This window comes from Tenrec ecaudatus, chromosome 1 (genome assembly GCF_050624435.1).
Source record: "Tenrec ecaudatus isolate mTenEca1 chromosome 1, mTenEca1.hap1, whole genome shotgun sequence".
Classification (NCBI taxonomy): Eukaryota; Metazoa; Chordata; class Mammalia; order Afrosoricida; family Tenrecidae; genus Tenrec; species Tenrec ecaudatus.
Genome location: NC_134530.1, coordinates 146253526 through 146278217, shown reverse-complemented (window position 1 = coordinate 146278217; position 24692 = coordinate 146253526). Strand labels below are relative to the sequence as shown.

Genomic DNA, 24692 nt, shown 5'->3' with positions numbered 1-24692 from the left:
ATGACATGATCTTCTGTCCTCCAGAGACTTTTAACAATAGCTAGCTTTTATGAAACACCTACGATGTGTAAGCAGCTGTACATATTCTTTTTAATCAATTCAACAATCCCCTGAAGTAGGTATTACTATTCACCTATTAAAGATGAGAACAGCCAAGGTTCAGAAACATCAAATTGCTCAAATCACACATGCATTTTCTAAGGGCAAAGCAAGGACTAGATGCAGGCTACCTAACTCCAGAGCCAGTGCTCTAAGCCCTAATTCTGTTTTTAATGTTAGAATCAATAACTACCCTCCTTTGTCTTTCTAAAAATAATTAACATGGTATATTTATATCCTAGATATTATGGAATAAGCATTCTCATGTTTGCCATTTAATCAAAGGATAGCACTAAAATTCTATTTCATGCCCATAAAAAAAGAATTCTCAAATTGCAACTTGAATCAATCTATCTTTATTGTTCTAAAGATTTTTTTCCTGGGACCATATCTGATATTTTTCAAGGAAATTCTATCTTCTCAACATTTTTAGATGACATCACACTAAAAACACAACCTATGATGGTTGAGCAGATTATGACCATGAAGATTTTTCCAATCTCACCACCCACGAGTGTAACAGAAATCTATCAAATTGGCAAGATTTTAAGAGCTGACTTACTCACTGCCATAGAAGGTAGAGTGAGAGACACATTTGTATACACAGGGCAATCACCCTCTGATCCAGTTATCCCACTGCTGGGAATCTATCCTAAAGATAAATAAATGTCCACAAATGCTTAGCCCTCTCTGTGTTATTTAAGACAGCAATGTTATGGGAATCCGTTCAAAAGCCTAATGTTCTAATATGGAAAAAGGTTGGAGCAAAACAGTATTTATAAAATATCATTCCAATTTTGTGAAAACAAAAGACTTTTTTACATGCAAAGAAAAGGACCGGGAATGTGTCCCTCAAACTGTAAGTGATTAGAAAGGTGGGACAGAGGCAGTCTGCTCCGGTAAAGATGCTGCTGCCTTGGAAACCCTCGGGCCTCGGTTCCCAACCTTCCTAATGCAGCAACTCCTTCAAACGGCTCGTGTGGTGGTGACCCCCCCCCCAACCATAACATTATTTTCGTTGCTACTTCATAACTGTCACTTTGCTACTGTGATGAATCGCGCGGCTCCGGTGAAAGGGTCATTTGACCCCCAAAGGGGTCGTGACCCAGAGGTTGAGAACCACTGCCTTACAGCACTGCCCTGTTAGTTCAGCACTGCGGTTATAACCAACTCAGTGGCAGTGAGTTTACGTTTTTGCTGGCGGGTAGGATAATGGGTGACTTTCAAGTTCTTCTGTACACTTGTATGATTTTTGAAATGTGTTACAATGAAACAAGAAATACTTTAAGGGGGGCCGTGTTTACCCAGTTATAACCACTTGGGGCAGAAACAACATCCCCCGTGCAAAGGTAACAACCGGTTTAGTTTGTTTCGGGGTTCTATTATATTCACACATACTTCTGGGTTGTGTAAAAATGTCACCCCAATCTGGCAGAAGCCATGAAACTAAGTGAGCCTCACCATCGCAAAGTGAGGCAGAGATTCAAAAGAAAGCTGTACAGTTACATGAACTGTTTTATTGTTTATGTCCAATGAGAAAAATAAATGTCCCATTAATCTTCAAACAAGAGAAAATGGGGGAGGTAGTATTCTGTATCTTGCCAACTATAACTATATGAAGAGGTCCCCAAAAGTTCATGAAAAATGGAGTTAAGAGACAATGGAATTTGCCCACAAACTTCTCTGAAGCTTTTCATACAGTTGTTACCAATTTTATCTTCGACATTCACTACCAGCCTGTCAACAGCACTCAGAGCGACCCTATCAGACAAGGGACTGCCCCTGTAGGTTTCTGAGACTATTAACTCTTTATGGGAGTAGAAAGCTGTGTCTTATTCTTGCGGAGAGGCTGGTAGTTTTGAACTGCTGACCCTGAGATTACCAGTTCAACCCATAACCACTATGTCACCATGGGTCCTTTCTATCATATAAACACCATTTGAAGGGGTAGCCCCCCAAAATCAGGATTTTCCCTTCACAGATATATACATAACTTTTTTTTTTTTACAAAACAACCATATTACCTTCAGAGTACTCTGCAATACACCATACATTTGTCAAACCTACGATTCCATTCTTGGAAACATTTTTCAAACTCATCGGTTTGGATGGCTGACAGCATATCCCTTGTTGTTTTCTTTATCCCTTCTTTGTTGTCAAACTGCTGTCCTTTCATGTCCCTCTTCATTCATGGAGGAGGGGGGGGCTCAAGGAGAAAGGTCTAGCGAGTAAGGGGCGTGGGCAAGAGAGGCATGCTGTTCTTGCCAAAAACTGGTGCACTGAGATGGTTGTGTGAGCAGGTGCCTTGTTGTGTTGGTAAAACCAATCCCCCATCTGCCACAAACCAGGCCACTTTTTGTCACACAGTGTTCAACTATCTTTTCAGAACCTCTAAATAAAAAGCATGATTAACAGTCTGATCTGGTGGAACAAACTCCAAATGCACTACAAGTCGACATTTTCGTTCATTTAAGACGTTGATGGGCATCTAGAACAAGGTTTGTCATCAATAGGTATTTCACCTTTTTCTGAAGCAAGAAAACCACTCGTACACTGGAGGTTTTCCCAAGCACTATCCTTGTAAGCTGTGTTCAACATCATTCTGCAGCATTTTTTCCCAGCGCAGGAAACAAAATTTCACAGCCACAAGCTGTTCTCTTAAATCAGTCATCACAAAAAACACGGTTTGAGTGAAACTGCTTTGATGAAAAAATTTACTGTGACCAGAGAGAACTTTTCCAGGTGATGCCACTGGGTGCACTAACTTGAGGGGTATGCTGGATACTTGCCTGGAGGGAAAAGTGTGTACTCAGAAAGCTCTGCCCAGAAGAGCTTTTTTCCGTTTTTTTCAGGGGGTACCCCCTAGTAAACTTAGCTCTGGAGGGCGGTGGGGAGGGGAGGCTGGAAAATAAAGCTGGTAAGCCAGCCAATCTCATTAAAAATGCACGTTGATATGTTTTGTCTATATGTACCTGTCCTGGTAGATGGTTAATTTTAGTGGCCCAAGATGATTTTAATCATCCTGGAGTGGGCAGTGGGGGGACAGGAATTAACAAGATGTTCTACACAAAAACTTGTCATATTAAACATAAAATTAAAAATGCTAATTAAACAGAGAAGCAACTTTCACACACTGTGGTATATATACAGAAAAATGTTTTTTTAATCTTTTACTAATGTAAAATAGGTAGTAGAGCTAATAATTCTTACGTACTACATTCTAAACAACCATTTGGCTCCAATACTCAAAAGCTGTTAAGACAGTAAGATCACAGAGGCTGCTGAACTGAGAACTTGAAATATACACAATGACTTTACTTAGTAAACAAACAGGATTCTATTTTTACTTACCCTGAAGATACAACCTTGAGTTTTAAGACATATGTCAGATCCTGGCAAACATAAATTATTGGAATAAAGTTTCTTAAAACAGAAACGGTATCTTATCTGTCATCCAAAGAGCCTAATGGGTTACTCCAAACACTTGCGCACTGATGATTAAACCTAATAATGAAGTTATGTAACATCTATCTACACACACACACATAATGGGATTTATAGGGTATTTCCTAAGGCATCACTGAATTTAGACTAGATATTATACACTCTATGAAATTCAAAGATCAGTGTTAAATTTCAGCTGCTAAAATAATTAAGTCAGTGGTTGCTTGCTTAACGTTCTATAATACAGCCAACTTGTCTAGAACAGAATGCTATTTATAGATTAATTAAAAAATATCACAGAAAATACAGTGAATGAATTTACTCTTTGGATTGCATGTCTGACAGATCTGAAATGCTCAGTCTGAAATAAGAGAGAATTTCCTACTACTAATTTACAGTCTTACAAATTATAGTTGGGATTTACCCAAAGAAACAGTTGTATCCAGTTCTCTGTCTCTTACTTCATACAGTTTTGTCTTTGATAGCTAAACCACAATCTGATCCTGGACATAATCATTTTTACAACCAGAATAAATGGTTAGAACATAGTACTTCAAAAAGTCACGAATGTGCAATACATACATGTGAGGTATATACTTGGTGAATTCAAAGTAAGGTGCTTCAAGTTTTAACCTAACAATAGTTATTATCAATTATTATATGCAGTTTAGTATGAACCTACTCTTATGAATATGGCTTGACTAAAACATAACCTGAAACCAAACACAGAAGTCCATATTAACCATTTGGTTCACTTTATCCATTACTGTCAATTCTAACTCACAGCCATTCTTGAGGACAAAGTAGCATCTTGTCCCCAAAGGATTACCAAAGCTATCATCTTTCCAGAAGCAGACTGGCACATCTTTGCTTACCTTTCCCGTTCCACCTTTCTAATCATTTCTAGCAGTATGAACTAACAGGCTAGACATACGAAACATTGGGGGAATGAAAGGAGTTGATACCTTTTCTTCTTCCAGATTTGCCTAAACTAAATCTATTATATTCCTTAAATAAGCATGTTACTACTAAAAAGGGGGCATTATCTGTTTAATGGTTGAAGTGAATTTCTTAGAACATATTTACTTTTCTATGAATACATCATATGCTTCTGAAAGTTTTAGTGATATTAAAAATAAAAGGATTATTTTTAGACCACTTATAAAAGCACATTATTTCCTGTTTCAACTCCACCTTAATAAGCACACACAATTTCCTTTTTGGGGCGTGTGTGTGCCCTCTACTTCTAAAAGGCCTATTTTCAAGTAGAAATGAGAGCATGGCATAGATCTCTGTTGATCAGTACATCACGATAATGACTAAAACTAAGCCTATGCGCTCACTATTCTCCTGGTTCATTTATCTCTGAAACAAACTGCACTCACCCAGTCAGCTCAAAACCGTGGGCCGGAGATAGGAAAGGGGGTGAATCACACATAATCACTACTATACAAATTCAAAATGAAAACACGTCAATAGTATCTCTGTAGGTGAAGGCTTTTAAAAAAAGCACATAAAATAATTGTTTGTAATCCCTAAATTTCAAAGAAAAAATAGATGCTTTATCTGTCCCCGTAACATATGGTAGTTTATATATATTCAACACTAATTTTTTTCCATTACTTATAAATTTGGCATTAGGTCATACAGCAATATGAAAACACAAGGGACAGAAAATACTTGGAAATATGTCATCACTCTTTTTAAAACTGCAAGGTTAATTTAAAAATGAACATTGGGAGGTAGTTTTCTTGTTCATAATTTCCAATCTGAAACACTAAATTATAAGTACTTTATAAGTTATTTTCATTGACTATATAACATAAAAACATTTTAGAACTGGGAACTTAGAGATTATCTGAGGTTTAATGAACATTTGCGGAGTCCCTAACATGTGCTGGACACTTACTAGATTAATTTCAATTAGGTTGATTAGTTCAACCTATACAAGTCAAAGACACTGACACTCCTCCCTAAACCACACCAAAACTAAACCCACTGTGGTCAGTCAATTCTGACTCATAGCAACCCTAATGGGCAGTCTGGACTGCTCCTTAGGGCTTCCAAGGTTGTCAGTCATGATGGCAGCAGACAGCCTCATTGGGAGTAGTTGGGAGGTTTAAACCAGTAGAGTCAAGCAGGTTAACACTCTGTGCCACTAAAGCTCCATAGGAAGCCTGCCTGGCATGCCCAATCAATCAAGCTAGACTCAAAACCAAAATGCTGAAAAAAGCTACCATTTTTACCCAAACAGGCTAAGAGCATCCTCCCTAAAACTTACATTTCATACATGGAAAGCTGACTTTATTTAGTAGTGACAATAGTCCCTGTGTTCTGAGTAACTACAAAGAATTACAGCAATTTGAAAATTCAACTATAAGATCTCTAGTTGCATAATTCATTGCAAAAGCAAAACAAAAACAGTACTTTCATAGTTTTAAGATTCTAAAAACATCATACAAATTAAATACATTACAAATAACTTTCTAAAAGTTTTCTGTTAGGGGGGAACACCATATGAAAAAATTGGCTGCCTGACTGGAATGCCAATTTTATATAAAATGATCATGAACAGTATACCAACAATGTTTATGTAACAATAAACACTGGGAAGATGTGGATTTACTTAATGACTATATTAGACTGTGAATTACAAGAGAATGTAGAACTCCTTGAGGGCAGAGACACCCCCCTCTTCTTTGTCTCCTTCACCTAGCCAGTATTGGTCCCCTGTTGTGAAACAGTAAAGCTAAGAAAGGTAGCTCACACACAAGCTCTAATTGTGAGCTATTGGAAAGTTAACCTAAGGATAGCAAAGATTTCTTCTACAACTCAAGTTATTTTTTAAAGTGTAAAATACTAATACCCAAGGCAAGTGACACTGCCATGAGGCACGTGCTCAACAACTGTGGCTGTCACTTTAACTGGCAGAATGGACTCTTTGAAAGCGATTCCAAAATTTACCAAGAACACAGGCATATTTATAACTTTCATGGAGTACTCCATTTCTGGAAATCAATCCCAAGAAAATATCCCTAAAGAATGAACATGTCACCTATATCAAAGGGTTCATTTCATTGTCAGCTCAAGGGAGGGGGTAAGGAAGATGAACATCACCCACATTCTTAAAGCAGGAAGATGGGGTGGGGGGGTATTTTGTAACCTCTGAAAAATGAAGATGATTAATCTCTTACTAAGATTACTGGCCTTCCTGCTTCTACCCTTACTCCAACCAAAACCCTCCAATGGCTTCCCATCTCATTCAACATAAAGTCAAAGTGCTTACCTTGGCCTGAGCCACCTCTTTAACCTCAACCTCTCTCACTTTCCTTCTGGTTTATTGCCCTCCAACCACTCAGGCCTAGGTGTTCTTCAAAATGGCCAAGGTCACCCAGGCTCCTTGTATTTACAATCCTGTATGCCTGTAGCCTTCTCTCCCAAGAGCACACAGCTCTCACTTCCTTCAGGCCTCAGCTCTGGTCTCAAGTCTGCCCTGACCCTTTCTTGTCACAGTTTCTCTCTATCCCATCACCCTATTCACTCTTCTTCATGAAATGTATCACTTGATGTATTCCACATTGATGTGGTTATGGTCTGTCTTCCCCGATTAGAATACACACACCTATGACAAGCAGTGTTTTATTCACACAGTAACCACTCGGTAAGAGCTTGTTGAATTCATATTGGATATTGACACAATAATCATTAGCTACATGAAAACATTATATGATGAACAAGCGTGGAACAGGGAAAATGGTTTGCTCTGTGACTAGTTTCAAGTACTGATCACATTGCTCTGAAGTCCTTTATACAATAAGGATGGCAAGTCTGTCATGAGAATGATTTTAAGCTGCCAAAGAACTATCTTTCCAGGAAAGCCACCAGTTTCTTAGTGTAAAACTGACTGCTAATAGTTATTAATACGAATGCTTTCCCCGTAAAACTGTAATGACAGCCACTCTTAAACATTATTCCCAAAGACGCAAAGTTCAGTCTGGGAGAAGAGACAATGCCACTCGCCAAGTCTCATAGGAAGTGACCAAAGGCTTCCGAATAGCTTTAATCTGAAACTGCCAACTGCACCGCGATCCCAAGTTACTTTAAGACAGGGGTCCAGGGTTGGCTGCAAAGAGTCCCTGTAACTAAACGCAAAATTCTGCGCATGTCCACCTATTGCTTTTTAAAATCTAGAATGGTAGTTCATATATTTCATCATATCCATAAAGGTGTTAGTGAGGTAGAATGGTTAAGAATGATTATTTTATGTACTGGGAGGGAAATGCAATATGCTAATATCAGCAATCTATCAAAAGGACTGAAGATTTATCTGAGGGAGTTTCAAAAATTTGGAGGAACTGAAAGATAACAGAATTCTCCCACTAACTTTTATAAGCCCCCTCTTAGATAATAATTATAGATTAGATAATAATTATAGATATATCATTGTCATTTGAGCACTAATGAGCGCCTGACCTAAACTGTGACATTTTAAATCTCCTGTATGCACATGAAAGCTAAATAAGGAGGAATGAGTAAATGATACATTTGAAACACAATGTTAGTTAATATTGAAAGTATGTTGCCAAAAGAACAAGCAAATCTGTCTTGATGAAATATAGCCAGGCTGCTCCTTGTAAGATAGTTCCTCTCACATACTTTAGACAAGTTATGAGCCAGTCCCTGGACAAGGACACTACACTTACTACAAAGGGTCAGCAAAAACAATGGGAAACCCTCAATGAGACAGGCTGGCACATGGCTGCAATAATGGGCTCTAACATAACAGCAGTTGTGAGGGTGGCACAGCCCCCGACAGGGTTTTGTTCTGTTGTACACAGGGTGGATGTGAGTCCGAGCGGGCTAGAAGGCACCTGACAACAAGCCTGTCTTTGTAATCATTAATTCCTTCAGCAAATAAGAGCAGCCTACAATGTGGTAAGCACTGTCTGATCCTCAATACCTTACACCTGATCTTATTTCGAAGCGCTACCTAGGAGCCACTGAAACATCCGGTTTAAAAAGAGTACCAACACCAATAACATTTCAGAAAAAAATGTAACCGGAAAGCACTACAGGCACAGAAATGCGCCTGTGCCCAGACTCAGTGCTTGTGTCCAACTATCACAGGTAGCAAGTGCATCAAACGAAAAAGAAAAGCTACACAGTAGCAAGCCCGCCCCCACACACTCTGGCAGGAAACCCAAAGAAAGTTTCCAAATCCTGTTTCCAGCAGCATCTTCAGAGACTGCCCTTCAGCAAGCTTCTGGAGGCACCCGTCCCACATGCAAACCAAGAGCCAATCCTTGGCTCGGGATAAAGAGAGGGAGAACCAAGTCATCACCCACCACCAGAAAGCAGAGTACAGGGGCCACCTGTAAGCCGGTGGCCAATTCGCCTCCGGCCGGTCATTCCCTTTCATTTCTTACACCGTCCTCCCTTCAGAACGGTAATAGAGCCATCTGCCTTCCCAAACAGAAATGTCAACCCTTAGACCTTTTCTAAGAGGTCAAGGGTCCCCTGGCTCTTAGCTCTGTGAGGAGATCCCATTTTCATTTGGAGCACAAGTGCCTTCCCCTCTTCCTCCCATAGTAGTGAATTAATGACACAAGTCAGCTGAAGACACCGCCTTGTCCTTAACTTCCCGAGTGAAGGAGCAAGCGCCACTTCTGCCAGCCCCAGTTTGGAGGAAAGCAAGAATCGCCCCAGCGACCAAATTCAAGGAAGGTGCAGAGACCTAAGAAAAGCAAAGCGGAAAAGGCCAACACACGGCGGGTGACGGGGAAGAGGGCGGGAAAGAGGCCCGGGGGGTGGGGGTGCAGTAGGAAAGAGATGTCAGTCGAATCCACGGGGAAAATAAAGGGCACTAGGAGGGAGAGGGAGTCCCTGAGCCCCGGCAGAAGTACACACCGACAGGGCACCGATCTAGTCCGGAGGAAGGGCAGAGAACGCACCCAACCTTCGACCCGCTCCGCGCTAGGTCCAACGGGAGAAGTAGGTTTTAGGGAAGCTCTGACCCTGGTCTGGGGACATGCAAGGAGAGGGAGAGGGGAAAGGCAGCGACGTCCGAGCTCCGACATCCCTCCGGCCGCGAGGGCGAGGGCACGGTGTCCGGGGCGCTGGCGAAGGAAATGGGCTCGGGCCATGACACCTCGGGGAGTTGGCGGGTGGGGGACACAATGTCCTCTTTCTCTCCCACACCCGGCCCGGGCCCCTCCCGCCCGTCTCCCGCAGGCCCAGTCACAGTCGACCGGCTCGGTCCGCGGGCGTGGTTAGCTTTGGCCCGGGCGGCGGCGGCCGGGCCTCTCGGAACCCCGGCCCCTCCCGCCCGCCAGGCCCCCGGGCCACCGCCCCGGACACCGAGGGAGCGCGGGGGAGGAAGCAGGGAGCCCGGGCACTGACCGGCGACCATCAGCCGCCTCATCCCGAGCTCGACCGACCCGCGCCCCCCGCTCTCTGGGGCTGGCTCGCGCTCCCCGCCCCTCACTCACCCCCCCGGTCCGGCGCCTCCTCCACCACCTCCTCCTCCTCCTCCCTCCTCTCGGCCGCGGTTCCTGCTCCGGCTCTGCGCGGCGGCGACGGCGGCGGCGGCCTCGGGAGCGGCGGCGGCGGCGCCTCCAGAACGCGCACGCACGCAGCACGCAGGCCCCGCCCTCCCCGTCTCGTCCCGCCCCTCCGAGTTGGCGTTGGCGAAGTTCGGCCCCGCCCCTCCACGACGTTCCGGAGTCCGCTTAAAGGAGCCTCTCCGACATGAGTTGGAGACGCCTGGGAAGGTTAGACCCAGTAAGAGTTGTTGTTTGCAGTGCATTGGGTGAGGGTTAAGAGAATAAGGCGAGAAATGAAAATAGGTCTGGAGATGCAAAAGGAAACAAACTTTGTAAGCAGCACATCCAACTTAAACAAGTACTAAATGAGCACCTTTTATGTGCCAGGCACTGTTGTAGGTGCAGAGAAGAAAACCATAAGCAAAAAGAAGGTTGTGCCCTCGTGGAGCTTCCATTCTAGTGGAGGAAGAGCGGAGGCAGACAATGAGCAAGCAACCAAGACTTCAAGTAGTGATAAGTACTAAGAATAAAAATAAAACCGAGGATGGTGTGTCTACATGGCTATAACCATTGCAGGTTAATCGAGTCCCACTCATAGCGACCCTGTATAACTGGTTATATATTGTCTCTCATAAGAGACCTTTGAGTGTGTGCTATGACTCACTGACATGGAGTCAGTTCTGACTCATGGTGACCTGAAAGGTCAGGGCAGACTAGCCCCTGCAGGTTTCCAAGATTGCATCTCTTTAAGGGTTTAGACAAGCGGCCATCTAGCTCAGAAGCAACAAAGCCCACATGGAAGAAGTACACCAGCCTGTGCCATCACTACGTGTTGAGCTGATGCCAGGGGCTTAAGTGGAGAGCAAGTGTATTGAGAATGATGTGGGCAATGAATGTACAAATGTGCTTTACATAATTGATGTATGCATGGATTGTGATAAGAGTTGTATGAGCCCCCAATAAAATGATTCAAAAAAAAAAGTTTAGAAAGCCTAGCCTTTCTGCCGTGGAGTGCTTGGTGCTTTGGTATATCCTACCTTGCGGATCACAGCCCATAGCAATATGAAGGAATAAAATAATAATAAGTTTTTTTAACTCATTGACATCAAGTAGATGTCGACTCAGAGCCACCCTATAGGACAGAGTAGAACTGCCCCTATGTGTTTCTGAGACAGTCCTTCGGAGCCGCTGGTGGATTAGAACTGCTCCCCTTCTTGCTAATAGCAGCAGCCCAACAAGTAACTAGTATGCCGCCAGGGCTCCTGATGAAGGACGAAGTCTAGATAAATCCTGGGACAGCCTTTCCAGACTATCATCCATACACCATGAGGTGGGAACAAGCTTGGCATGTGGCACTACACTGCCATCGAATGGATCCCAATTCAGAGAGACCCTGTAGGACCGGATAGAACTGCCCTGTGAGTTTCCAAAGCTGTGAATCCTTATGGGAGCAGAAAGCCTGACCTCTCTCCTGGGGACTGATCCGAGCCCGGCACGTAAAGACAGTAGTATATCTGAACAGAGTCATTGGAGCGAGAGGAGCGATAGTTATTTCCAGAGAGCGTGCAAGTGGCCAAATCCTGTATCGCTTTTGGGGCCATTGTTCAGAGCAACTGGGAATTCGTGGGAGGATGAGAAGGGAAGTGACCATATCTGATTCACAGTTTTAAGACATAGTTTTGCTAATGTCTGGAGAGTAAATTCTGTTGTTAGTTGCTGTCCAGTCAACTCTGACTCATGGTGACCTTAAGTATACCAGAATTCAGCATGGCCTAGTCTTGAACTGTCTCCACGATTTTGATACACCAGCCCATTGTGGAAGCTGTTGGGCTAGCCTATCTCTTGAGGGTTTCCCTTGCTTTGCTGAACTAGACTACTAAACATGACATGCTTTTTGAGCAATAGGTCTCTCCTGATAACATAGCCCAGACTAGCAAAGTCTCACTAGCCTTGTTTTTCAGTATCATTCTGGTGGGTACTTCATCTAAGAAGAAGGTGACCAGATTTTAACATTGGTAAAGTGGGACACCACTGACAGGGGGTGGGGTGGGGTGGATGGGGGTGGGGGGATTCTTGATGAAAAGTTTGGTCTACATGGAGCAACAAAAATGTTCATAGAACGCAAAAATAGTATTGTAATATTTTTTTAATTTCAACATAAGTACAATTTACAAATATAATACATTAAAAATTATGTATAGTATTTTATTCTTTGGCATAGTTCTCATTTGAATGATTTTTTAGTAGATTGCTGTCGTTATTTAAAAGGTCATGACATTTTTCACAAGAATTTGTTAAATTATATTTCACACATAAAATGGCTTTCAAAGACTCAACACTTAATTGTGATTTTTCTGATGTCCACACTTTATTTACCGTAAAAAAAATGCGTTCAGTTGCAGCATTAGTTCCTGGTAAGGACAGCGCGTATTCCACAATTTTTAGTGCATTGTATGGAACATGGTTTGTTTCAAAATGATGAAATATTTCTAACCATTTGTTCTCTATTGTGATTTTTGCTGATGCCCAAGATTTAACCTTTTCCTTATCAATATACTTTAAATAATGATACCTCATTAAAAAGATCATTTTCAGAAATAATATTATATGGGAAATTTTGAGTAATATCATTGAATGATTTTTGCACACCATTCCAATTAATTTCTTGTTTTAATGAAACCAAATGAAAATGTTAAATATCATTGTAATGTACCGTCCACTCTTCTAAATAATCTATGCAGTTACTATAGAAGTTTTTAATGTGATTCATGATATTTACACAATTTATTGCACCTTGTTCTTCTAGCAGGCTTCTACTACTACGGATAGTTAATGGAAGAAAATTATTTTCTAACCGCTCTTGACACTGAAATTTTAAATTATTAACTTCATTTGCTACTTCGATTACCGAAATTTTGTCACCTTCAATAAGTTTTATAGCATTTTGAGAAAGAACTGCTTGATTGTGTACAAACTCTAGCCAAATTTTTGAAGATTCTTCTTCAAAAGACTCTTCTAAAATTCTAGGATATTTATCCTGTGATAGAAAGTAGGATTTCAAAGGATCATATATTTTCAAAATTCTTTCAACAGTTGGCAAAAGAGCTAAACAGCGCGTTTTACTGTATTCAAGTATTTTCTGATATTCGACTTCCGCAGTTCCACAAAATTCTTTAAGCATTTCAACGTGCACAGTGTATATATAGAAATAAGAATATATTTTAATAACAATATTTTCCACATCTACGGGCAACAAATCAGCAGCTGTTTGAATGACATTATGTATCATGTGCGCTGCACAACCAACACCAATAATGTTTTGATTGAAGTTTTTGTTTAATTCATAAAAAATATTATTTGTACCTCTTCTCGCTTTTCTTCCAAATTTGCATTCGTGTTGTCTGGACAATATGCAATCATTTTATGTTTTAAATTTTTCCCCAAATTATTGATAATTGAACTGAAAATTATTTCAGAAGTTTCGCCGGGCACAGAAACAAAATCTAAAATTCTAATTTTTATTCCAGTTTCTGAATCAAAAAAATCTAATAATGGTTGGAAATAACTTTATGTCTTTATGATTAGATGCGTCAGAATATGTGGATATAAAATTAACTTTTTCTAGATTTCTGTTTAATTCTGAAAATGCATATGGAGAAAGCACATTACACACAATTGCCTCGGATTTTGTTGATTAATTTTTTGACAACTTGGGATGTACAGTCCATAGATCTGAAGGAATGATTGTGATTAATAGCATGAAAAGACATAAGTCCTAATTTCTTTTCTTTGTCTTCATAAGTTGTTTTCTGAAAAAATTCCTGTATTTTGGAGGAAGATGCAGCAGTATTTAAATATCTTTTATGTTTCTGTGTCTCCAAGTGCTTTGAAATATCACTCTTCCTGCCATGTGAAATAGAAAATTCACCATTACATTTTCACATTTTACCATGTGATCGCGTTTGGTTTTTTTAGTAAAAGGAAATTCACTTCTTAGATCATCATTGAATCTGCATCCTCTTTTCTTACTCATTATGTTAAAAATCTAAAAAAATTAATTAAAAATTATATTATAAATTATTATATACATATTGCTTAAAAACACAGCAAGTAGGTACATAATTACATGAACATATTTTATTGTTAGTTTATAAATTAAATTAATTTGATTGTTATAAAGTAACTATATATTTTAAATTATTTTAATTTTAATCCTATATTTCTTTCTAAATAATAACAATATTAACTTGTATTATTTTTTCTCTGAATTTGCTGTAACATAAGTTGTGTCACTTTCAAGGCCACTGCTAGACTTTTGCCACCACTATAAAATATAAATAATATGAGTACTGTCTGCTAATTTCAAGAAAATTTATGTATTTATAATATAAATAAATAAATTACTTACCTAAATGATCTGAATAGCTGATTTGTTGACATCCATTGTTTAACTAGCACTAGCACGCAGTATGATGTGTATCATCTGAGAGACCGTTACTAAATGTTTTCGTCGTTGCCAATGCCAAAAAATGCCATTGTTCATTAAGTCCAAGCAATGGTGGTCGAATTCTAATAACTGATCAACAATGGGAACTTTGATAAGCAGTTCTCAATAATCAGTTCTTAACAATTATTTGCTATTATTAAAGTTTAACATTATAAAATTAACAAAAATCATATAAAACTCATATCCTGGTGAAATAGCCACATGGCAGCCAAAAACCATATATTCCCTTCCCGTTCTCCCACCGTTCCCTAGCTTGTCGTGCATTCTTTCCAAAAATTGGGACTTTTAAAAAATGCCGCGGGACGCGGGACAAATTGTTAAAAATTGGGACTGTCCCGCCAAAAGCAGGACATGTGCTCACCTTATCTAAGAATGATCTGTTCATCCTTTTGACAGCCCATGGAATATTCAATATTCTCCACCAACACCGCAGCCCGAATGCATCCATTCTTCTCCTGCTTTCTTTCCCCACTACATGCCAGGGAAGCACAGACATGCCAGGAAGGAAGCTGCTGGTTGTTGCCTGGCTAACCATGGCACCAGTGAAAGGGATGAGAGGGCACATTAGATATGTTTTGAGATGAATTAATTGGGGGGAGGAGTATGCGAAGGAACAAAAGTCATCCATAAATTTTAGGCTGAACAACTTGGTTAATGGTGGGGTCATTTAATAAGGTATGGAAGACTCAACGGGGAGCAAATTTGGGGGTCAGGAAATCAAGCATTGTGTTTTGCATGTACGACATTTAAGGCGGCTGCTATAGAACCAAACTTCTGGCAGTGCATGTTCAAGTGCTTGCTTGACTGCTAACCAAAAGGTCCACCGTTCAAAAGGTTCTGGGCAGAGGGAATCCAAATTCAAGTCTACTTTGTAGAGATATCTTAATCATCTGATGAAAGCTAAGACAAAGACAGAAGGGCATCATTTGCATATAGATGCTTTTCACATCTTGCCCCAGAAGCTATCAAAGAGTTGATAATGACTCATCCTGACCCCAGTATATCAATCAGAGAGCGGGTTTTCAATGGCTGACTTTTCAGATGTAGATTGGCTGGCTGGTCTTTCTTCTGAAGTGCTTCACTGTTGACTCAGACCTCCAATCTTTTGCCTCAGGGATGCGGAGTATCTGGAAGACAGGCCCTCCAACACATGAAAGGTTAAATGGAATTGGAGAAAAGCTGCCAGCTAGGTCGGAGGAACACTGGAAGAGGGTTGAAGAGGTGAAGAGGATAGTTTTAGGGTGCAGAGAATAAATGCATAGAGCATGGAGAATCCGAGCACTGGATTTGGCCTGAGGAAGACTGTTGGTGACCTTGAGAAGAGCCAGACTAGAGTGAGTTAAGGAGGAATGGACGGCGAAGAAGAGATGGAATCTAGAGCACGTATAAATAGCTTTTGAGGGATTTTACTTTAGAGAGGAGAAATGAGGCAGTAGCCAGCAGGACAATGGGGACCAAGAGAGGGGATTCAAGATCGGGGTATTTTCTCATGTTGCTATGCTGGAATGACCCTGGAGAAAGGTAGCTGACCATTGGGTAGACAGGAGGGGACAAGTGATGAAAGATTGTCCTTTCGTCGGTGAGAAGCACTAAGACCTGGGCTGGCAGTGAAGGGCCTGGCCTGGATAGAGCAAAGGCGGTGCAAGCAGGCGCTGCCCATGCAGGAAGATGAGGTCATAAAAATGTGGTGCTGGTGGTGCCCGGGGCCACTGCAGAGCAGAAGAAAGAAGATGGGAGCTGAAATCCCACCCTTGATCGGCTGGTCAGACGTTGGGCCCTATCCGTCGGGAGGAAGAGTGGTTCCTGCTGCCTCAATGAGCGTGAGAGTGAGTGTGTGCTCTGCTTTTCTTTGCTCTCTGCCCAAGCTGTCCATGGGGAGGGCTGTCAGCTCTTCAAAGAGCTAGAAGGCGAGGAATAAGCTGTTCTCTTGAAGGGTGAGTAAAGAAGCTTCTGGGACTCGGCCAAGGACACACCTAAGCGCAGGATCATACATATCAAATGAGACCACTCAGGAAGATTGTGTGACTTTTCTTCAGCCACATGCCACTGCTTGATGGTGAGCGGGGCTGGTGTTTGCAAATGAAAGCCAAAGAGAGGCAAAGGGTGTCTATGCACCGGGTATTGACTCTGATCATGGACCTTGGGGTGGAGACTGGGAGGGAAGGGAGGGCCCGTGGTCCTGTGGTCCCTGTAGGGATGAAAAGGAGGGCAAGGAGCACTACTAAGGACTAACCATGAGGACGGGTGAGTGAGGGGGTTCAGAGAGAAGAAACTTAAGAGTAAGGTATCTGCGAGGAAAAGGGATTCTGGAAGTCTCTGGGAAACAACAAAGCTCCGGAGCCTCTGCCCTTTCCCTGTAGAGGTGAGCCAATGATCTTTAAGAGCAGTGGCTCTCAACCTTCCCAATGGGGCGACCCTTTCATACAGTTCCTCATGTTGTGGTGACCACCCCAACCATAAAATTATTTTCATTGCTACTTCATCACTGTCATTTTGCTACTGTTATGAATCATCATGTAAATATCTGATATACAGGATGCATTTTCATTGTTACAAATTGAATACCATGAAATCATAGTGATTAATCACAAAACAATATGTAATTATATACTGTGAAATATTTATTTCTGATGACAAATAAATGCAATTTTGTCTTAAAGCATGGTGTTGCATGGGCCACGGGGCCCTTGGCTTCACCTGCCCTTTCCTTTCACCAGGGACACCTGACTGCTGGTGAAGACACTTCCTCTTGCTTGGTGTTTGACAAAAATGAAACGGCCTCTTTCCTTCTAAACTCAGCCCCCATCCTCTTGGCTTCCCCTTTCCTGCTGGTGGCACTTAGAGTTCTCCATGGCCAAACCTCCATCACCTTGAACCTTTTTATAATGGTATCAAGGTCCTCTATAGAGATAGCTCACCAAAACACGGTGCTCTGTGCTGGTGAGTTGAATGTTCCGCTGTCATGGGAATGTTCTTTGCTGCTGAGTTCCATACAGGAGTCTCATGTGGCTTCCAACACTTACCGAAGAACGGAGTTTTCATTTCCACTTAAATTTCATTCACGGTGACTTTACTCCATGGAATTTGGTAAATTAATCTACATTTTGGTGCTCCAAGTCTTCCACCCCCTCAATTTAAAAAAAAGGGATTGTGGTCAGGGGCACAGCTCTCCATCCTTCCATCTGCCCCCTCCCTCTTATCTCCATCGCCGCTATCTTAGGCCTGGTGTTGAGTCCCTCTAGGTTGGACTTCTGCTATAGCCTCCTATTTGGTCTCCTATGTAGTTGCTTCCCTTCCATCGATCTTGTCTTCTTGCCAGACCATCTTCCTAGAGCAGTGGCCAGATCATGACTCTTATTTAAGGTCTGCCCGTCACTCTCTGCCAAATTTGAGCGAAATCTACTTTCCAACCTTACCTCTCCTGAACACCAAACTGAGCCCACTGTCAATCAACCCTATGGAGGGCTTCCAAGACTGTAACTCTTTATGGGAGCAGACAGACTCAGTTTTCTCCCAGGGAGCAGGTGGTGGCTTTGAACTGCCGACCGTATGGCTAACAGCCCAATGCCTAACCCTCAGTACTACCAGGGCTCCTTAGCACCCTTGAGTTTTTAGAGCCTGTTCTCGAACCAAATGGAATGACTTGATCTAATTCCTAACAATGTTTTCACAAAGGAAGGAGCCCCACTGGCATGGGGTGGAGGTGTGTGTGTGTGTTACATGGGCTCAGCAGTTCAAACCCACTAATGACTTTGTAGAAGAAAGATGTGGCCATTTGGTCTTGTAAAGATTCAGAGCCTTGGAACCCCAAAGGGGAAATTTTCCTTTTTGCTATGGCAACAGTTCTCAACCTGTGGGTGGCGACCCCTTTAGGGATCTGACAGCCCTTTCACAGGGATCGCCCTATTCATTACAGCAGCAAAATTACAGTTATGAAGTAGCAACAAAATTATTTTTATTGTTGGGGGGCGAGGTCCCCACAACATGAGGAACTCTATTAAAGGGTTGCAGCATTAGGAAGGTTGAGAACCACCGTTCTATAGGGTCACCACAAGTCAAAATCAACTCAATGGCAAGGGGGTTGGTTTCACAAAGGAGACTATGCTTTTATCTAAATTGTCCCTTTACCTGGAGCCATGCCTCCATCCTCTTTATTTTTCCAGCTGCAAAGTCTGCGGAGGTACTTCCAGGCTCATCTCAGATTGCAGTTCCTACCCGGGGGCGTGTCTAATGCTCTCTCATTTGAAATACCACTGTGAAAATTATATATTGCCTAATAGTTTTCTATTTTGTGTATTTGTTTTCATCTTGTTACTAAATAGCGTGCCTTGAATGTCACCATGCCATAATTGTATCAGCTGCTCTTGCAGAGCCAGTCTTGTACCATATATATATATACTGCTCTGGTAGTTACATAATCTGGTGTCAATTTGAGGATTAATAGTGTAGGGGTAGAGACTAGCCTGTCAATCAAGATACAATCAATGAGGCCTCTGTGTGGGCATGGCCTTCTCCTTCTCCTGAGGATTTCAGGAACTCCTGTATTTTCTTTTTGGAGGTGGGAGACTCTTTCTTCTTCTTCTTCTTCTTCTTCTTCTTCTTCTTCTTCTTCTTCTTCTTCTTCTTCTTCTTCTTCTTCTTCTTCTTCTCTCTCTCTCTCTCTCTCTCTCTCTCTCTCTCTCTCTCTCTCTCTCTCTCTCTCTCTCTCTCTCTCTCTCTCTCTCTCTCTCTCTCTCCTCCCTGGGAGACATCCCTGTGGAAAAGACACATGGAGAGGCTGATGGAGCCAGACCTCTGGAGCCGGAGCAGCCACGTAGACACCCCTGCCAGTGTTGAGGTGCTTACAATACCAAGACTTCCCAACCACTGACTTGTGATCTTTCTGTGTTTGGCATCATTGCATGTGTTTTGTGAGTCTGAAGAGGACTTTATAGGTTGGTATCAGACATATGGGCTAATATCGGACTTATGGACTTGATCTGGACTGGGCTGGGATGTTTTCTCAATGTTCAATTGCTCTTGTATATAAAGCTCTTTCCTATACACATGAGTCTCTATGAATCTGTTTCTCTAGTCTACCTGGACTAACACAACTGCCAAATAGAGCTTTTATGAAATCTGAAGACCACTCCTGCCTGTGTCTAACTAACAGTAGCATTACTGACCTGCAAAGAGAATGTCTTTATATCTGAAAAGAAACTTTCCTAATAAGGAAATCAGTTATTCTTATTTTTCCCATGTCATTTTTTTTTACATTTTCTTTCAAATGCTTTTTGAAATTGATATTCTTTTGCAACTCAAGTTCCCTTGCTTGTAATCAGAGCGAGGAATAACTGGGTGGTACCAACAGTTAGTGTGTCTGGCTGTTCACTCCAAGACCAGAAGTTCAAGTGCACCCACAGATGCCTTGAAAGAAAGGCTGGGTGATTACTTTGTTTAAAAAAGACCCTACCATTGAAAGCCTGTGGAGCACAGGTCTGCTCTGATATGCATGCGGGTCCCCGTGAGGCGGAGTCAAGTGGAGAGTCGCGGGGTCATCCTGGAGAGCTTGGATGTGCTTAGAGCTGGCCAGGCCCGCATGGCTATTCCTAGGGTCGATTTATGAGAAAGGTCTTTAAGAAGCGGTCAGATGGGGACATAAGTCAGTAAGAGACTTCCACTGCTACATGCTGGGTGTATTTTTAGAGCTGCAACCCTGAGCCATCAGTAACTCATGAGTAGAATTACGCATGTTCTGCTCTGCAAGACCTCATGCACCTTTGCTGTTGGAGCTGGAAAGCAGGATCACATTGTAAACAAAAACATTCCACACACGTGTGGCACCTGGCCCACAATTACTCAGCAAACCTTAACGTGGGGTTTGTTTCTTGCCAAATGTGGACACTTACTGCTGAGAGGATAAAGAGAAGGGGAGACGATGTCTCCACGCTCACGATAGACCAAACTCGCTGGCATCCAGTCGATTCTGACTCTCGGCGACCCTGTAGGGCAGGGTAGCACTGCCCTGTGGGTTTACCAGGCTGGAACTCTACAGGAGCAGGAAGTCGCAGCTTTCTCCTTGAGCAGCTGGTGCTTTCTAACTGTTGACCTTGCGGTTCACAGCCCACATGTAACCCCTATGCCACCAGGGCTCCTGTCAAAATAGACACATGGTGAATATGCGACCTGGCATTGACGTAGCATTTTACAGTTTTCCAAGTTATCCCACAGTAGCTAATTTAATGCTAAAAAGAATGCCATTCAAATAGGTTATCATTAGTCTCCTTTTGCAGAGAACACTTGCTCAGAGGAAGTAAATGAATTGCACAAAAGCACAAAACTCTTAAATAGCAATACTTAAAACTGGATCTTTGGGTATCAGAATGTTGATTGAATTAGAATGTAAGTTCTCTGTGAGCAGGGACTTGATCTATTAATTGCTATATTCCTAGAGCCCCTAGGGATGTCGTTTTTGTTTGGTTACTGTTGCTTTTGTTAGGTGCCAGAGATAGCTACGACTCACGGCGGCCGTGACTCATAGAAACCCGATATTTAACTGAACAGAATGTCGCCTGATCTTCTGACATCCTCGCAGCCACTGCTTCAGTTTGAGCCCATTTGTGCATGCATTATGTCAGTCCACGTCACAAGGTCTCCCTCTTTTTTGTTGACACCCTCCCACCATGACAGCCTTCCCCAGCCTTTGGTCCCTCCTACATTAGTTTTTCAATAAATATTTCAGGAACATCCATGTGAAAGATATATAGATAACTGGTAGGTGATAGACAGATAGATAAAATATATGAGCCAAACATCTCATCCATAACCATATGTCTGTATTTTAACTAATAACGTAACAAGCTGATATTAGTGCTGCTCAAAGCATGGCTGATAGAATTGTTGGTCCATCATTTCTTTATTACCAGTTCCTCTGAGGTAAGGAAAGAGAATGAGCTTAAGCATTTAAACTTCCATGACAACTTGGTATTGCTGTGATGTCAGTGTATTTATCTAGTTGTTCAACACATGTGTTGAATCCATGTGGTATGAGCTGTGTACGAGTCAAACAGCTTTTCATCGGATCCCACCATTCTGGTCATTTGCCAAATGCCTCCTCTTTCCAGATGTTCTTTACAATTGGGCAAAAAGAATGCTGTGTGCAACCTTATCATTCGGGCTCCCTTTGGACCCATTTTAATTTTGTTCTAGTTTTTAATGTTTTCTGCTTTCTTTTCCACTGAGGGTTTTCTTTGTCTTGCCTTGCTATTTTTGTGAGTTTTTTAAAAAATGGTTTACTATATATGAAATCTAGGTTAGGTAAATAAATCTATAGAGACAGTAACTGGATAATGGTTCCTTAGGAGCATCGCAGGGGAGGCTGGGGGGTGAATAATGATGCATATGAGATGGAAGAAAATGTTCTAAAATTGATTGTGGTGATGACCGAACAACTCTTGTTAAAATGACTGAACTCTTGAATTGTATGGTTTGCGAATTATGTGCCAATAAAACTGTTACATAAAAGGAGAGAAATAAGAAGAATGCTTCACGCCTTTGGAATGCAAGAGTCGGCAACAGATTGGAAATTTTCAGAAAACAGCAGAAGCAAGATCTACTGATCTTATGAAGTGCAGGCATTATTTGATGAAAATTAAGCCTATATTCTCTGGAATGAGACTCAATAAAATAATTGATTCTGAGTCCCGGAGCTCATATGTTACAGAAAAGAATTGCTCTGGAGGGTTTTTCTTGGCTATATCTTTGTGGAAGCAGATTTGCCAGGCCCTTCTTGCATGGTACTGCTGAGTGGTAGGTTTGAACTACCAAGGGGTAGACTGTTGTAGGTGTTGTTGAGTTGGTACTGACTCTAAACATCCCTTACACACCAGAGAATAAAACACTGCCTGGTTGAACCCCACCCTCACAGTTGCGGCTGTGTTTAAGCCCATGGCTGTAACCACTTTGTCAATCCATCCCCTTGAGGGTGTTCCTCTTTTTCTACAACCCTCTCTTCTTCTCCACACATGATGTCTTTCTCTTGGAAATGGCCCCTCTGGATAGCCTGTCACTTTGAGGACTAACGTGCGCCTGATCCAAGCCATGGTATATTCACCCACCTCATAGGCTTGTGAAAGCAGCACAGTGAACAAGGTAGACAGAGGAGGAATCGATGCCTTTGAACTATAATGTTGGCGAAGAAAGTGGAATATACTGTGGCTTTCCAGAAGAGCACACAGATGTGTCTGGGAAGAAGAACAGCCAGAATGCTCCTTAGAAAGGCTCCTTAGAGCATTTCTTCTCACTTACTTTGGACACATTATCAGGAGGGTGAGACGACATATGTTTAAATGCAAGTTCTGCCATTTACCACCTGTGTAGCTTTGGATGAATAGCATAGATCCCTCCAACATCAAGTGGGGGTGGGGGGGAGGCTGGTGCTCAGTATGTCGTAGGGTCCACTGGTTCTTCACCACCATGGAGAAGGCCGGGGCTCGCTTGAAGGGCGGTGCCAAACGGGTGATCATCTCTGCCCCTTCTGCCTATGCCCTCATGTTTGTGATGGGTGTGAACCACGAGAAATACGACAACTCCCTCAAGATTGTCAGCAATGCCTCCTGCACCACCAACTGCTTAGCCCCCCGGCCAAGGTCATCCAGGACAAGTTTGGCATCGTGAAGGGACTCATGGCCACAGTCCATGCCATCACTGTCACCCAGAAGACAGTGGATGGCCCCTCTGGGAAACTCTGGTGTGATGGCCGTGGGGCTGCCCAGAACATCATCCCCGCATCTACTGGCACTGCCAAGGCTGTGGGTACGTTTATCCCAGAGCTGAATAGGAAACTAACTGGCATGACCTTCTGTGTCCCCACCCCCAATGTGTCCGTCGTGGACCTTACCTGCCATCTGGAGAAAGCTTTCAAGTATGACGATATAGAGAAGGTGGCGAAGCAGGTGGCCAATGGGCCCTTAAAGGGCATCCTGGGCCACACTGAGGACCAGATTGTCTCCTGTGACTTCAACAGTGACACCCCTCTTCCACCTTTGATGCTGGGGCTGGCATTGCCCTCCACGACCACTTTGTCAAGCTCAGTTCCTGGTATGACAATGAATTTGGCTACAGCAACAGAGTGGTGGACCTCATGGTCCACATGGCCTCCAAGGAGTAAGAGCTCCCCCTGGATCACCAGCCCCAGCAATGGCACAAGAAGAAGAGAGGCTCTCAGCTGCCGGGGAGTCTGCCCTAACTCGATCCCCCAACACCCTGAGAATATCCCATCACCTCCAATTCCCATCCAGATCTACTGAAGGAAGGGGAGGGGCTTAGAGAGCCCAACCTTGTCATGTACCATCAATCAAGTGCACTGTACCCTGCCCCCCCCCCCACCCAAATGCTCTACATGGAACCGGAACATAGCAAAAAAGTGCTATTTTATGTTAGAATAAATATTACTTATCCTTATTATATTCTAGGTTCATAAAAATCAATTTGTTTGAAAGATTTTTCAAATCTTGACTACAGAGGCAATCCAGACTTGTAAACAGGGAGCTGCTTTACAACTTTCCCACATTAGAAGCCATACTAATTATCAGCTATTTCCAAAGCCCTTTATAACCATTTTCTTTCTAGGTGGCCATTAAAACCCGGTTCCATTTCTTCAGCGCAGGTTATTGGGGTGCTGAAAATAGGCAGCCAAGTATGTAGTTGAATTGCAGGAGAGCTACATTAGAGTGGAGAGTCCACCCACAGCTACTCCAGAGTTTTCTTTGAATTTTCTTTCAAAAGAAGGAAGAAGGAAAGAAAGAAGAATAGAAATAGGAAACAGAGGGTGAGCGCGGCTTAAGCGATGGTGCACTGAGGGGATTGCAGTGGATGACTTGAAACAAAACGGGTATGAACACTTGCGTGCAAAACTGATGAGCTGCTTTGTAAACCTGTATCCCAGTCACAATTCAAAGTTACACACACACACACACACACACACACACACACACACATGCATTTGAATTCTGGTGCTTGTAAAGAATATTGAAAATACCATGGACTTGCAGAAGAACAAGCCAATCTGTCTTGGAAGAAGTACCACCAAAATGCTTGTTGGAAGGAAGGATGATGGGACT

At 42.4% G+C, this 24692-nt stretch overlaps 1 protein-coding gene and 1 pseudogene across 1 annotated transcript in view; one reads left to right on the top strand and one right to left on the bottom strand.

Moving 5' to 3' along the window:
- The window catches only part of RAP1A (RAP1A, member of RAS oncogene family), a 91448-nt gene extending 81292 nt beyond the window's left edge, over positions 1-10156 (bottom strand). Inside the window, exon 1 of the mRNA XM_075559343.1 lies at positions 10032-10156. The gene's annotated coding sequence lies outside the window, so the exon portion shown is untranslated. The remainder of the gene's footprint in view (positions 1-10031) is intronic.
- A 12800-nt stretch (positions 10157-22956) lies between these two features.
- LOC142437116 (glyceraldehyde-3-phosphate dehydrogenase-like) lies at positions 22957-23740 on the top strand (annotated as a pseudogene).
- The last annotated feature ends 952 nt before the right edge of the window (positions 23741-24692 follow it).